Genomic DNA, 13811 nt, shown 5'->3' with positions numbered 1-13811 from the left:
ATCAGTATTTTATGATTTAATAAAAGAAGCGCTATGGTTTATGCTTTTGTTACAAAGAAAAACTATACACATTTTATTATTGTTTTTAATCAAAAGGTAAGACAAAAACAAATGACTTAAAATATGAAAACTTAAAATAAATGTCTCATTACTGCACGTTTAAGCCCAATAGTAATAAATTACATAAACATGAATACGATATCTACAATAACAAATGACAATGCCACGAAGTTCAACAAATTTAAAGCGAATTGGGGTTAGGTCTGGACGCGAAAGCTCACATTCCGAGACAAATCGAGAAAATTCTCACTCTCGGCGAATTAAGTCTGCATTTTCAGCTCGATCGCATTCGCAGACTGCTGCTCTCTCCGTCTCTTTCGCTTGCCTTGCGGCCGTCTCTTTCTCCCTCGCGATTCGAACTCTGGACTTCGACTTATTCACGCGCCGTTCACATAACATGAAACGTGATTTTTACATGGAGAGTGAGTGTCGATGAGATGATGCCACGATTAATGCTGCTGCTGCTGCTGTGGCTGCTTCATCGACTTCATCTTCGTTTTCCTCTTCATCTCCGGCATTCTTGACAACAAAAAGGAAGAGAAACAGCTACAGACTTTGGAATGTGGCAGCGCCACTTTACACCCTTCGCATTGCGATTGTCGTCTGCGGCTGCAGCTGTTGCTACTAGTTTATTGGATACAACTACACGTATGTCGGAAAAAGAAGAAAATTTTGGAAGGGCAGGGGCAGAGAAAGTGCCTCCTCAAGGGGAAGGGAAAACTGTACATCATGTTAACTGTCTCCGGACATAAGCGCTTATAATAGGCGAGCCAAGTCTTAAAAACATTTCTGACACAAGGAACTCTAATTTTTTACAACTTGCTTGGTTTAAACCAAAAAGAAATCCCATGCCACACACTGGAAACCAAAAGTTCTCTCTAAGGCGCCGCTGAACTAATTTATATACGCTAAAAGTATCATAAACGTATTAATTGAACTTCGCTTACAAATAGTTCAACAAAGCGGAAAGAAAACCAATGCTTAACAGGAAATTCGTTCTTCTGTTTTCACTTAGTACAAAGCTATTGAACTAGGCGATTGGGTGAGAGCACTGCTCTTGTTCTTATGAATTTCTATTGCCCCAATCTTATTCGCGACATTATTTACGTCCGCCACATTTCGTCTCGTTTTCGTATTCATTTCCGTTTTAATTTCTGATTACATCATTGCCCAGCAGTCGGCCATCAATCACACGCACAAAACGGAAATAAATATAGAACTAATGCGAGTGGGAAAGCGGAAGTGCGTCTAATTGAGCAACTGACAGAATGTGCGCGTCTGTGGGCGAGTGGTACGAAGCGAGGAGCACGCCCCCAAAAAAGAAGAGCCTCCGAGATTCTGAGACCCTCAGACGCCCCTCGTGGACCCTTACTCCCTGTTCTCCTCACAGAACCAGTCTGCTATCTCAATCAAAGTCTGGGTGACTGACTGACTGACTGACTGGCTGGCTGACTGACTGGCTGGATGGATGACTGACAGGCAACACGTGCTCACCGCAACCAGTTGGCCATTAAAGTCCCAAAACGAAACAAAACAAACCGAGCCCCATGGAAGAGCGAAAAAAAGCAGACTGCAACAGTGCGAATGCGAATGGATCTGGGGGTCCGTGTAGGAGGAGGCTCCCTACTCAACTCATTAAAGTCTTCCCCCGGGAGCCTGGGAAAATATCAGTTGCCACACATAACTCCCGCCCAAAAGGCGAAGGAGGGGCGAACTAAACTGATAATAAAAGGGATTCCCGCCGGCATGAGGCTCTTGGGTAGTGATTTTTCACATTGACAAAGGGAAATGAAATGAAACGGTTTGTTCTAGCTGCAAAAGCTAATCGATTTCCCCAAAGTGACTGCACGAGCTCGTAAATATTTCTCCCCACGTGATAGAGAGGTTAAAGGTATAGTATTTATATAGCTTAATATGAATGTATGTACACCAATAGGGGATTTTAAAATAAATTTGTATTTGAAACAATTAAGTAATTAGACGAACTTTCGAATATGCATGGCAATTTCATTCATTTTTCATTTATTCCATTCCATTCCATTTCACACAAATGAGTTCATTGTAGCATTTCAGCTGCACTCGCATGAATGGAGGCCACTTATGGCTTTATCAGTGACCAGAGCACAGATCTTTCGGCCACGTTGCCTTTCCAATTGAAACTGTTTCCGGCCCGACTCGATTCCACCGCAGAAAAACAAACCACAGCCACAATGAGACGGCGACAACCACGAGGCGTGGAGAGATACATTGTACATTAGAGCAATATAGAAATGTTTGTGCAATTGCAATGGCATACCGCATGCCACATGGTGCCACACACTAATAGATCCCCGTCGCACCGCACTCCCTGCTGGCCCCCACTCCCCAAGGCGTCAACCGTCGTCTCTAGAGTGGTTCCCATGTGAGCGAGTGTGTCTGCTCCAAAACTGTGAAAATGCCCAGACGGTGAGTGTGCAATTGAGCGACTGCTGCTACTTCTACTTCAACTTCTGCTGATGCGGTCGGTTGCCTCCTTCACTTGCCACCCGCCCACTTCCCGGGTCCGTTGGAGATTTGTGTTCCCCCACGGAACCTACTCAGTAACCCCAACTTATAAGCAACATATATGTATGTAAGAAGCTCTATAGCCACAGTGCTATGGTACGTTTCGAAAATAAATCAATCACGAATGACACCTTCTCGTAAACCGCCTTCTTATTTACGATTGCAATTCCTCAGAAGCATATTTGTTAAGGAGTTGAAATCGAACCAACAACAGTGACTGGTCGTAACTGACGGGTTGTAGCATCCATTCCTTTACAAGACAGCATTTTTTTTTTCAAATTTTACACAAGTAGGGGGTTGGGGGGGTCGTAAATCCCCCTTTAAACCCCTTGGATCCGACCATGTTCTCCACTTATGCAGTTGTTGTTCTTGCTACAGCTTTTGCTGGCTGCCAAGTTATTATTATTGCAGTTGTTGTTGCGACAGACGCGCCATTTGTTACACATTATTCAGAAACAGAGGCCATTTAACACCACCTTCTGCCACCGTCCGCCCACTTTTCACGCGTTCCGCTCCCTCCGCTCCCTCCCCCCACCCCCACAACCCCTCACCATTGACCGGTCTCCGTTTTAGTTTTTGCTCCATCCCATTTTACCCAGTATTTATTGTAAGCGAGTTACTGGAAACTGGGCCATGCGGAAATACCGAAGTGAATGTGGGAGCTGGGGATGATATATCCGGAACCAGGGGAGCTACTCCCCTTTTTCTATATCTTTCGGGCGGAGAAGCCCACTTCTCGCTCACAAATTCCCCATTGACAATCAAAACAGCATACATTTCTTAGGAAAAATTCCAAAACGTCCCCTTCTGGTTCAACCTCATTGGAATGTGACACAAATTAAGCACAACGAAGGAGATAGATGTGGACAAACAAAACTACAGTGGAACTTTCCAAACGATTTCTGCCTCTTAAATTCTTGGAAAAGCGTAATGGAATTTTACGTTTATACATATGCAAGTGGATTTTACGTAACTCTTGCATATAAATTTTTGAATTATATTTGTTTCCCTTCCACAAGAATATGTTAACAGTTTAATAACATGTGTTAGCAATACTTTATGGTTTTCAGGTAAGTCCAAAGCTATTTTACTGTAATCCCTTGGAGACAAAAAATGAAATGCAACTTACCTTGGTCGAGAACAATTAATGACACCTTCCCTCGCTTTTCCTTGTTGTTATAATTTCAAACACGTTTCGATAATATTTTTCTTTACTGCTGCCTTGGCACTTTCTTTCCAGCTTGTGGCGAAAGCTTTCTTCGGTGGCAAGAGAAAACCCGAAAATTGTAAATTCGGGAAAAACCCGTAGAGCAGAGAGGTTGAGATTGGGGGAGAAAATGCACGCGGGATCGGAATTCGGATCACTTCTATAACTTAATTTTCCTCTCTCTTTCTGTGGCTTCGAGTTCCCTGCTTTCTGTTGTTGTTGTAGTTGTTGTTTGTTTTTTCTGACTAGCAATTTGATTTATTTAGGTTATCATTTTCTTGATTCTCTCGATGTTGTTGTCGCGCCCGCTGCTCTCTTGATCTTTTGTTTGCAAGTATTTGTGGTTGTTGTCACATAGCATTCCACACTTTTTCTCACATTTTCACATGATTTTTGCTTTCACACCTTCGCGGCACTCGATGATCATTTCACGTGATCTCAATCATGCATTTAGTCGTCGCCGATCTGAAATGTGAGAATTAGAGAAATTAGGTGAGAACTGAATATTTAAATTAGAATTATGCCTTAAAATAGGTATATTCAACATAAAATTGCTAAGCCAAAAATGTATCAACAAGTTTACAGCTTGTGTCTGCCGAAGAAGCCCCTCCCAACTCAAAATTGCAACAAAGTACAGTCAACCCACTAACAACTGCAGTGCAACCATTATCCAATTAACAAATTCCTGCGAATCACTTAAAGCCAAGAGAAATAGCATTCGTGCCACTTTAATCCACCTGAATATCCATAATTTTATGTTAGTCTCTCATTCTGGCAGCAATATCCATTTGGCCCCACCCAGAAACAAAGAGACCAACCAACAGCACTGCAACGTTCAAATTTCGCGCCAATCCATTAGAAGTGCCACAACAACAAATTCGCCAGCCAAGCGAAAAAAATAACATAAAATATATATTATCAATTTAAGGAAAACTTTATCAAACTATAAACTACATTTTATTACAACACCACCGCCTCAAGAATGGCAAAAAAAAAAGATAGTCAGATATTGGTTGCCACTCAAGGGCCACGCCTTTTCCTAAAAGAGCAACAAGAACAACAGCTAAAGTACATATATAAAATATATAAAGTGCAACCGAAAAATAAAGAACAAAACTCAACGTAACCGAAGTGTAGAAAAATAGAGTAGTGAAGCGACATTTTGACGGTTTGATACCTTTTCTTAGCCGGCTTAAGATTTAGAGAACATGTTTTAGTTCAGTGATTCAGTTGCGTAAGCAACATATTTGCAAAATATACCATTTTCGGTATATATTATATAGGTTTATATTTTGTTGTTAAAATTTATATTGCCTTCTAGTTAAAATTGTTTTTAAATGTAAATTTGTTTTTTTATTATTAATATCATTGCTTATATTTTAATAGTTACAAATAAATATACTGTTCTAACACATCCTTTGATTTTACAACCTAATGGGTATGAAAACCGTCTGCGCCAGAAACAACAACAAAAGCAAGAAAAACAAGCGCAGTTCAAGCATCAAAAAGCTGCCGTCACGCCCCTCTTGAGTGCGCTTGCCGCTCACCACCCCTGCCTTCCCTGCCCCATCAAACGAGGCCAGACATACAGCGTCTCTCTCGCTCTCTCGCTCTACCGCTCCACCGCAGCCCGCTCCCCACCTCACTCCACAAGTCATGTGGAGTGTTGTGTGCAGCACGCGAAATGCAAAAAATGGAAAACTGCTGAACTAAAGCTAAATAAATAAATAAATTAAATGCTTTATTTCGGATTAATGCATCTTATTAGCCAGACAGTGGGCATTGCTCTTAAGCTACACTTTGTTAAAAAACTTGGCTCATAAATCTGGTATAAAATATACAAAACAGGGGTAATGTTTTTAATTTTTAGTATAACGATAACTATAAGTTATTGTCTTCAAGCCAAAGTATAATTTATTTTTAATATCTTTGTTTTTATTTCATAAATTTTTTTACAATTATTTCACCAACATTTTTCAAAAATCTACTATTTTTCACCAAAAATTAAAATTACGATTAGCACAAAAACATTCCCCAAAGTATTCTGTCAAACCGTAAATATCAGTAAAACAAATAAATTGGCTTGTGCACTTTTTGAGTAATACAAACAAATAAATATTGGCTTCAGAGTTAGCTTTATTCTGCTTGCGATTCCGCATATTTAACCAAAAATTCATTTTGGTCAAGACAAGAAATCAACACACTCAAAAACTCACAGACACTCGCACAGGCCGGCATTAAAAATGTGCTGCAGCAGCAAATGGGAGAGCAGCACTGGGAGAGCGCTTGCACACGCGAGAGAGATAAAACACAAACAACAAAAACGAAAAACAAAAGGGAAAATCAAAAAAACGCCAGGCGTGCAAGAAGCGCAGCACCGACGCCGGCAGAAGCAGAGCGCCGGCAACCCTCGAAATGACGTTGACCCCGAAAAATGACGCGAAGCGCAATGTGTGAAAACGAATGCGAATGGGGACGAAAACAAACTGAAATCTAATAACGGCCGGCGCGAGTGCAAGCGAGTGGCGAACAGCGTCGGCGTCTGCATGCTTCGCTCTCTCTCTCTCTCTCCCCCTTCACACAGTCGCTTTTTTGTTTTGCGGATAGACGTGCTAAAGCGCAGTGCGTATAAAAACACGCAGCCAGGACGAAAACCCGAAGAACAACAACAAAGTGCAAGCGCAGTTAGGCGGCGGCCAGGCAGAAAGAGATAGGCATAACGAGCGCGCGCAAACTGTGGATACAAAGAGACAGAGAGAGTGAGCGTAAGAGAGCGAGAAGAGCGCATGTCTGCGGATAGCCAAAACGAGGAAGGAGAGTTTGGAATGGATAAGGGGGTGGTGGAAAGGGATGAGGACGAATGGAAATTGCGTAGGAGGAGTGCGTTCATGCCATGCAAAAATGTTTTCCTCCAAAAAGCACAATCAAACTTCACTATTAATAATGAATATCCTATTCAATATCCTATTAAAATTATATGTGAACCAAAATCATATTCCTAGTCCCTATGGTGAGCTTAAGCTTAAGCTCGAAATTGTTCAATTTATGTAGAAGTAAAGTTTAAGACCTCATTTAAGTTTATGAGTAGAAGATAAAATGAATTCACTTATCGTCAAAAACAACATTTTGATTATTTATAAATTTAAGTAATAAATTGCCTTTCCCAGATGCACTAATCTTTGGCGTTCTCATATGTTAATGAAATTTTAATTTCTAGATAATCATTTCTTTTTATTATTTTTACATCTAAAACACATTAAAAAATTCGTTTTTTTCGTGGTATCCCTTAACTGCTATCCAGCGAAAGCTGAATAAACAATGTTATAGTAAAAACACCACGAGTTCGTGAATTGCATTTCACTTATGAGCGTATTGTGTTTGTTTTGGGTATGAATAAATCACGATTTACATGGCTTACGTATACGTACGGTGTGGAAAACCCGGAGGCTGTGTCCTGTGTGTGTGATAAGGGCGGTAACTTTGCAGTCTCACCAAGGAAAGGAATAATACTGCAAGCGCAAAACAAAAGAAAAGAGCATCAACTACTTCAAAGACACATAAAATAACGAAACAAATTTCCTCACAGATGGAGGCCGCCAAATAACTTTTTTAAAAATTTTTTGCCAAGCGCCAGCAGAGAGACAAAAGCAACAACAACGAGCGCAAAACGCAGTCGCTTATGAATGGAAAAAGAGGCGCACGACTGTCCCGCTCACACCCCCGAAACGCATGTGGCCGTGCGACAGAGAGGAAACGACAGAGAGAGGAAGAAGGAGTTTTGTGTGTGTGTGTGTGTGTGTGAGAGTACGGAGTGCAGAAAATGTCGGTGTCGTTGGCCCTTTGCTGGTGTTTTTGTTGTTTTGTTGTTGTTGCGGCGCAATGTGGTACAGTGACTACCAAAAAATACTAGCAGGCACCTCGTAAAACGGCCCAAAGTGGAACCGGCGAGGAAGAGGAGAAGGAGGAAGCAGCAGGAGGAGAAGAAGAAGAACAGGAGCAGAAGGGGGAGGCAGAAAACGGAAGCGGCAACGTCGCCCAAATGGGTTGCAATAAAAAACTACACATGCGGTTGTAAAGTTGTAAAACTGCGGACGTAGTTCCAGTTGTAGTCCGTAGTTTCCAGTCGTAGTGGTTGTAATTTGTAATCGAGTGTTTACACTCTGTCTGCTTTAAATCTGGACATCAAAGACATATTATCCAACTACAACAAAATGTTACAATGCTTAATTTTAATTGAAGTCTCGAGTCAAACAAGTGGTATTTTGTATTTAAAAATAAAAAAAAAATAAGTAAAAATAAAAAGAAAAAACTAATACCATTTGTAATAGGAATATTTCATATAATATCTCCAATATTATCTGCAAGGTTTTTATTTATAGTATTTTGTTGGGCAACTTTTTAGTCAATACATTTTTGTGGGTTTAGTCCTTCGTGTTTCGTAAATGAGCTGCTAATGAAGGAGAAAGGGGTGTGTTGCAAAAGAGGTCCGACTACGAAGGAGTACGAATCATCAAACGGCACCGCCTAATTAAAAAACCATTAAAAATTTAAGCCACCGCCTATGTATGGGAGCTTATAAATACAAACATTTTCAGCAACGGCAACGGGCCCCCAAAAATAGGGAAAATAAAAATAAAAGCCAAAATGAATTACCTTACGAAACAGAAACAAACAAGAAGGCAGCGGTAGCAGCGATAAAAAAGCCAGAGAAAAGGGGAAACTAAAATGCAGTCAAAGCACACTGGGTTCAGTTTCGGTAAAACTTAATTATTTCGAAAATGAAGAGTTATCTAATGTAACTTGAGCTTTAAACAACATTTAACACTTTTAATTACCATGATCCAGTTTACAACAGAATTCTCAAACCTTTTCTTATTAGGTCAAAAGTATCGCAATCTTTGCAGCTGTTTCCCGTACTAAATGTTTTTTTTTTTTTAATTTTTTAGCAAGCATATATAGTTTTTACGTGGAAAAATAGAAATTTAGGTAAAGTGACTATTAAAAAGGGAATTGTATTCATAAGATTTATCAAAAATGTGTGTTATAAGTCGATAGATAAAAGCGTCTTTAAATCTCCCGTGACTGCCAATTTTAAAGTTCTCCACACTGGATTGCAAACTAATTATAGACATTTTAGACTCAATTAGGGGCAGTCAATTAGGGGAAACTAAGTTCTCGGCTTTGCAAAATATCTGTGGCAGCCGCAATTCCAAGGATTGCGATTCGGGCCTGGAAGAATACCCATCCGATCCGATCCGATCCAACGCCCATTGGCCAATGTGCAGAGTCAGCGTGGCAGACGGACAAAAAAGCGGAACATCATGGAAATGTGTTTAAAAATAAACTTGTGCAACAATGTTGCAAAAGCAAACATCAGCAGACAGTCAGTGACACAAAGTGGGTGCCGCCGGAGGAGAGGGGACTTTGCAGAGGCTCGGGGGATGCGGACCGACCGACCCGGCCAGACAAGAGTGGAGCGCTCTTGGCCAGACGGCGGCCTTTCTTCTGGCCCTTCTCCGCCACCGCCTCCTACTGGCCATGTCCATCGGTCTGTTTGTCTGCTGAGTGGAGTGCCGCAGTCGCATTGTTTGTGGAGCGGTTAAAGGGGCGGCAGCAGCGACAATGGCTAAAAGGAGCAGCCGCAGCAGCAGTGGTGGCATGCATGGCTTTTGTACCACGAAGCTGGGAATACCCTTTGCTATTAAAACGTTTATGAGCACAGATGTAGGTAAATTCATAGATTATTTTTATATAATTCTGACTACTAGAATACTACTATTATTCGTTGAGGGGATGTCATGAGAACAGAACTGCTAAAGAGAAATGTTCAAATAAAGCAAGAATTTAATATGACAACATAAATCTAATGCAAATTATAAACTCTTATATATTAATTTTTTATCAATGGTCTAAGTCTTTCCACTTATTCTATAAAACCCCTATAAAGGGTATGAAAACACGATATGTGGTATATGGAGTGCCGCGTTGGGCGCGTGAAGCACGCGAAACGAGAGGTTGTGGTTTATAGAGGGGTGCAGGAGGGTGGAGAAGGTGTTCAGAAGCAGGAGGCGAAGGAGGAGGTGGGGCAGTGGTCGAGAAGAGGCACAACAAACAAGAAGAAGACGAGAAGAGCGGACCGCGTCCACTAATCGCTAAATTTACGAGTACAGTTAAAATAAAATCATAAAAATGTCTTCTCGATGGTTGTTGTTGAGGCAGGCAAACAAAGCGAGAGAGACGGCAATATGGCGTGGGATAAGGATGGCAACAGAAACAGAAACAAGGGAGAGAGTTAAAACCGGGGTTTAGTTTACAATTTACATGATGAAGTAGTTCAAGAAGTTGTGGCCTGCAATTTCCACGAAACACTTGGGAACAACTTCCCGGGCACACATCATTTTGTACAATATAAGAAAGACAGGCAGCCCGCCGCAGAAGAAAGAGAAGACAAGATGACAAAAAGGAAAACTAAAAGGGTCCGAGGGGAAGAAACCCAGTTCGTAGTGTAAAAAATGAATGAGCAAAACTACGCCTCAAGATCATTGGCGAAATAAAGTTTTATTTCAGGTTTCCTGGCCTCACTCATTTTTCCACTTCAATGGAAATGCGAAAAACAACAAAAACAAGCAACCCAAGTAAAGGTGACAACGTGCGAGATTAAAGCAAAGTGACAGGCAATTTCCGAGCACAAGTTATTCATGAATAAAGATTTAAGCGAACCTCTGAATGTTAAGCGATTGCGGTGCGAATAGCCCATACTCTCAAAGTAAAAGCAAAATTCGTTAGTTTAAAATCTGTTAATAAATGGATTGGTTAAAACAATATGTATCTAATGTATTTACTGTTTACTTCACTAGTCAAAAGTATCCGGAAACATTCTCTACCCCATATTTGATATATCCTTAAACTGCAATCCAAAGATCAGCGATCGTAGAATGAACGAAATAAAATAACGGGACAGGCGAAGGTCATTCACGGGCGAACGAACGAACTAAGGCAAGAGGCAAACGAAAATAACGGCAACATTGTTGACGCCCCAGCGATTAGAAAAGAAAGCTAAACAAACACTTGCAAAACGAACAGCAACATATTAACTTGAAATAAAAAAAAAAAGAAAAGTAAAAACAACGATCACCTAAACAACAAAAGCAAGGCGAAATGCCGTCAGCAAATCTAAAGCCAATCAATAGATATGCAACGCAAAATGCCCACGCACAAAAACACAAGAAAAGCAGAAGGAGGGGACAACGGCGAAGGGCGAAGTGAGCGGGCGTCGGGCTTATCTCGTAATGTTTATGAAAATGACTATAAATACAATACAAAAGCTCCGAAAACAAGCAAGAACGCTAAGGTAGATTGCACCGACTTTGAGATACCCGCAAACCCCCGTTTATTTCAAGACTTTGCTTGATTAGCAAAAAAAAAAACAAATAGGCTTTAACATATTGTGCCTAACAAAATCATCAAGGAAATTAAATAATTAAATCAACAACAATCTACAATCTACTACAACGAATTTACATACATATTAGCAATATACCTATATGCTTTTAACAGCCATATATGATATATACAGAGGTGGTCAAAAGTATTTTCACTTTTCACATTTCACTCAAATGCACTTTGTGAAAATAATTTTGACCACCTCTGTATGATGCAGGATCGAATTTACACTCAGCATTTTGAACGAATACAACATACCCATTGTTATCTAACGGGTATCAAACCGCAGCGCAGCCACCCATCCAGCAGCGACGTCGGCGTCGACGTAAGCAGTACACAAGCAAAATGCTCCAAGCGCCACAGCACACACTCGCGTACACCCGTCGAACACACACATCGCCATAAAAAGGCAAACAGCAGCACGCACTTTATCAAAAACAAAATAGAAGATCTCGCTCACCCGCTCTGGTGCCTGCAGCGTGTGGGCGCATGAGGGAGACGGGCTGTGTAGAAATGCAACCACGTGTGATGTTTATTACACCAACACACACTCGAAAGCTGGCAACGGAAAATAATAAACGAATGTCAATACGAAAACGGAATCTTTCAAAACAAGAAAAACAAATAACTGCGCAAAGCGAAATGCCGAAAAAGCAAAAACAATGTGCAGTGGGAGCGAGACGGTCATATCTGAGCGACAGAGACAGTATTAAATTGTCAAAAGGAGAACGGGCAATAAAAACAACTAAGGGGCAGACATTTGTTGCTCATATTGATACTAACAAGGTCTTAAAATTACGGAAAGGGTAATATCAAGTCCGTTAAGTCACGAGATATTCAAAAGAATTCGCCAATATTTTTTTTTCGGTTTCAAAAGAATTTACAGTACAAAATATACAACAACACATAAAACCTAAATAAGCTTAAAGTTCATTAAACCTAAATTTATTTTCCCACAATAAAAAAACATGACATTGAGACAGAAGATCAGTTTTGTCTAGTTACTATCTGGTTTAAGGAAGATTTTGGAGGTTTTCGAACAGATAAAAAAGGATGATGGAAGTTTAAAGATTTAAAAATAATTTGGTGACGAAATCAAAATCTTAAAAGCCTGATACTTATTAAATTGTTTAATCGTTAATGATTTATTGCGGTTGCCAATAAATTTCCTCAAAACATTAAACGTCAAAATTACAATTTTAATTCTACTGCATAAAAGTAGAACATAAAAGTAGAATCAGATCTAAATTCCAATCTGCCGCTAATTAAGTGATATATTTATTACGTTTGTACATAAATACGTAACATACCTGTTACAAAACTAATGTAATAGATTAAATAAATCGCTACATAAGCTTACGTTAATATGTTCTTTATTAGTCATACAATGTATTCCCACATATAATTATCAGGCGAGTAACATGGCTAATCACGGACAACTAGTTTGATAAGCTCTTAATCCTTACTCACTATCCGCAGAGATTGCCCATAATCTGGAATCAAAATATCAAAACAAACAACTTGCCATTGGCCAATTGTTGATTCTTGTGGGTGTATTCTCATGCGAGTGTGTGTGTCGCCGAATGAGATACCGAATAAACACTTTCACGAGAAGACGGTCCCATACAAAATGATCACAAGATCCCGTAACCATATAAACACCACGTCATCGCCTGTCCACCGCCCGTCACTACCACCAATACCACCACCACCACCGCCACCACCACTACCACCCACCCACGTCGAGCAGCTTACCCCCTAAATTTCCTGTATCTTTAGTTGCCATTCGCACCAGCAGTTTATTATACTTAAGTTTTCCTATAATACATTTGTTATTGCTGTTCTTTAAATCACACAGTGAAAACCATAATTGTACGCACTGCGAAATAAATGGGTGTGCACAGCGGCGGAAGAAATACTACAATTCTGCGGTGACTCATTGGCTTGAGGATCAGCAAAAAGTTTTAAAAACAAAAAAAGGCAACTAGTAATGAAATCAAGGACAACCGTGCAATAAAATATTTAATATTTGGACACAATTATCAGTGGATATTCCCAAGCTGTCAACGATTTCCTTTCCTGTTCAAACTATTAAGAACTATTTATGTGGCAGATCTATTATCATGGCCGCACTTGTAAGTGTGTTCGAGGCTCATGCGTAGGCGACTGCAGACTTCCGAAGGGAAGGTGAAACCGGGGGAGACTCTCGTCATACGACCGGCTGACGAACGTCGACCATGTCATGTGTTGTTGGCTCCAAGTGTGCGCGTGGAGGGGCTGGCTCCATGCGTTACTTTTGTTCCCGCTGTCGCCAGCACTAGTGTTATTGCCATGGCTGTTGCGGCTGGTTATTATTTACTTGGACCTTAGACCCTCTTCCCATGATAAGATTCGGCAGCAGCTGCGTGTAATGATGGGTGATGGGTGGTGGGTGGCGATGTCTGCTGGACGGATGGATGGCTGGTTGAGCGGTTGAGAGATGCGAGTCCGCATGTGAATCACTGTGGCTACCCTCGCATCGCTTCTTGGAACAATCAATTCCGATTCATTCGATATT

At 40.7% G+C, this 13811-nt stretch overlaps 1 protein-coding gene across 1 annotated transcript in view; it reads right to left on the bottom strand.

Moving 5' to 3' along the window:
• LOC6614334 (insulin-like receptor) overlaps positions 1 to 13811 on the bottom strand; it is a 45054-nt gene that overhangs the window by 27487 nt on the left and 3756 nt on the right. Inside the window, exon 2 of the mRNA XM_002038737.2 lies at positions 3734 to 4276. The gene's annotated coding sequence lies outside the window, so the exon portion shown is untranslated. The remainder of the gene's footprint in view (positions 1 to 3733; positions 4277 to 13811) is intronic.

This window comes from Drosophila sechellia, chromosome 3R (genome assembly GCF_004382195.2).
Source record: "Drosophila sechellia strain sech25 chromosome 3R, ASM438219v1, whole genome shotgun sequence".
NCBI lineage: Eukaryota > Metazoa > Arthropoda > Insecta > Diptera > Drosophilidae > Drosophila > Drosophila sechellia.
Note: the sequence above shows the minus strand (reverse complement) of the source record. Positions and strands in the feature narration are given on the sequence as shown.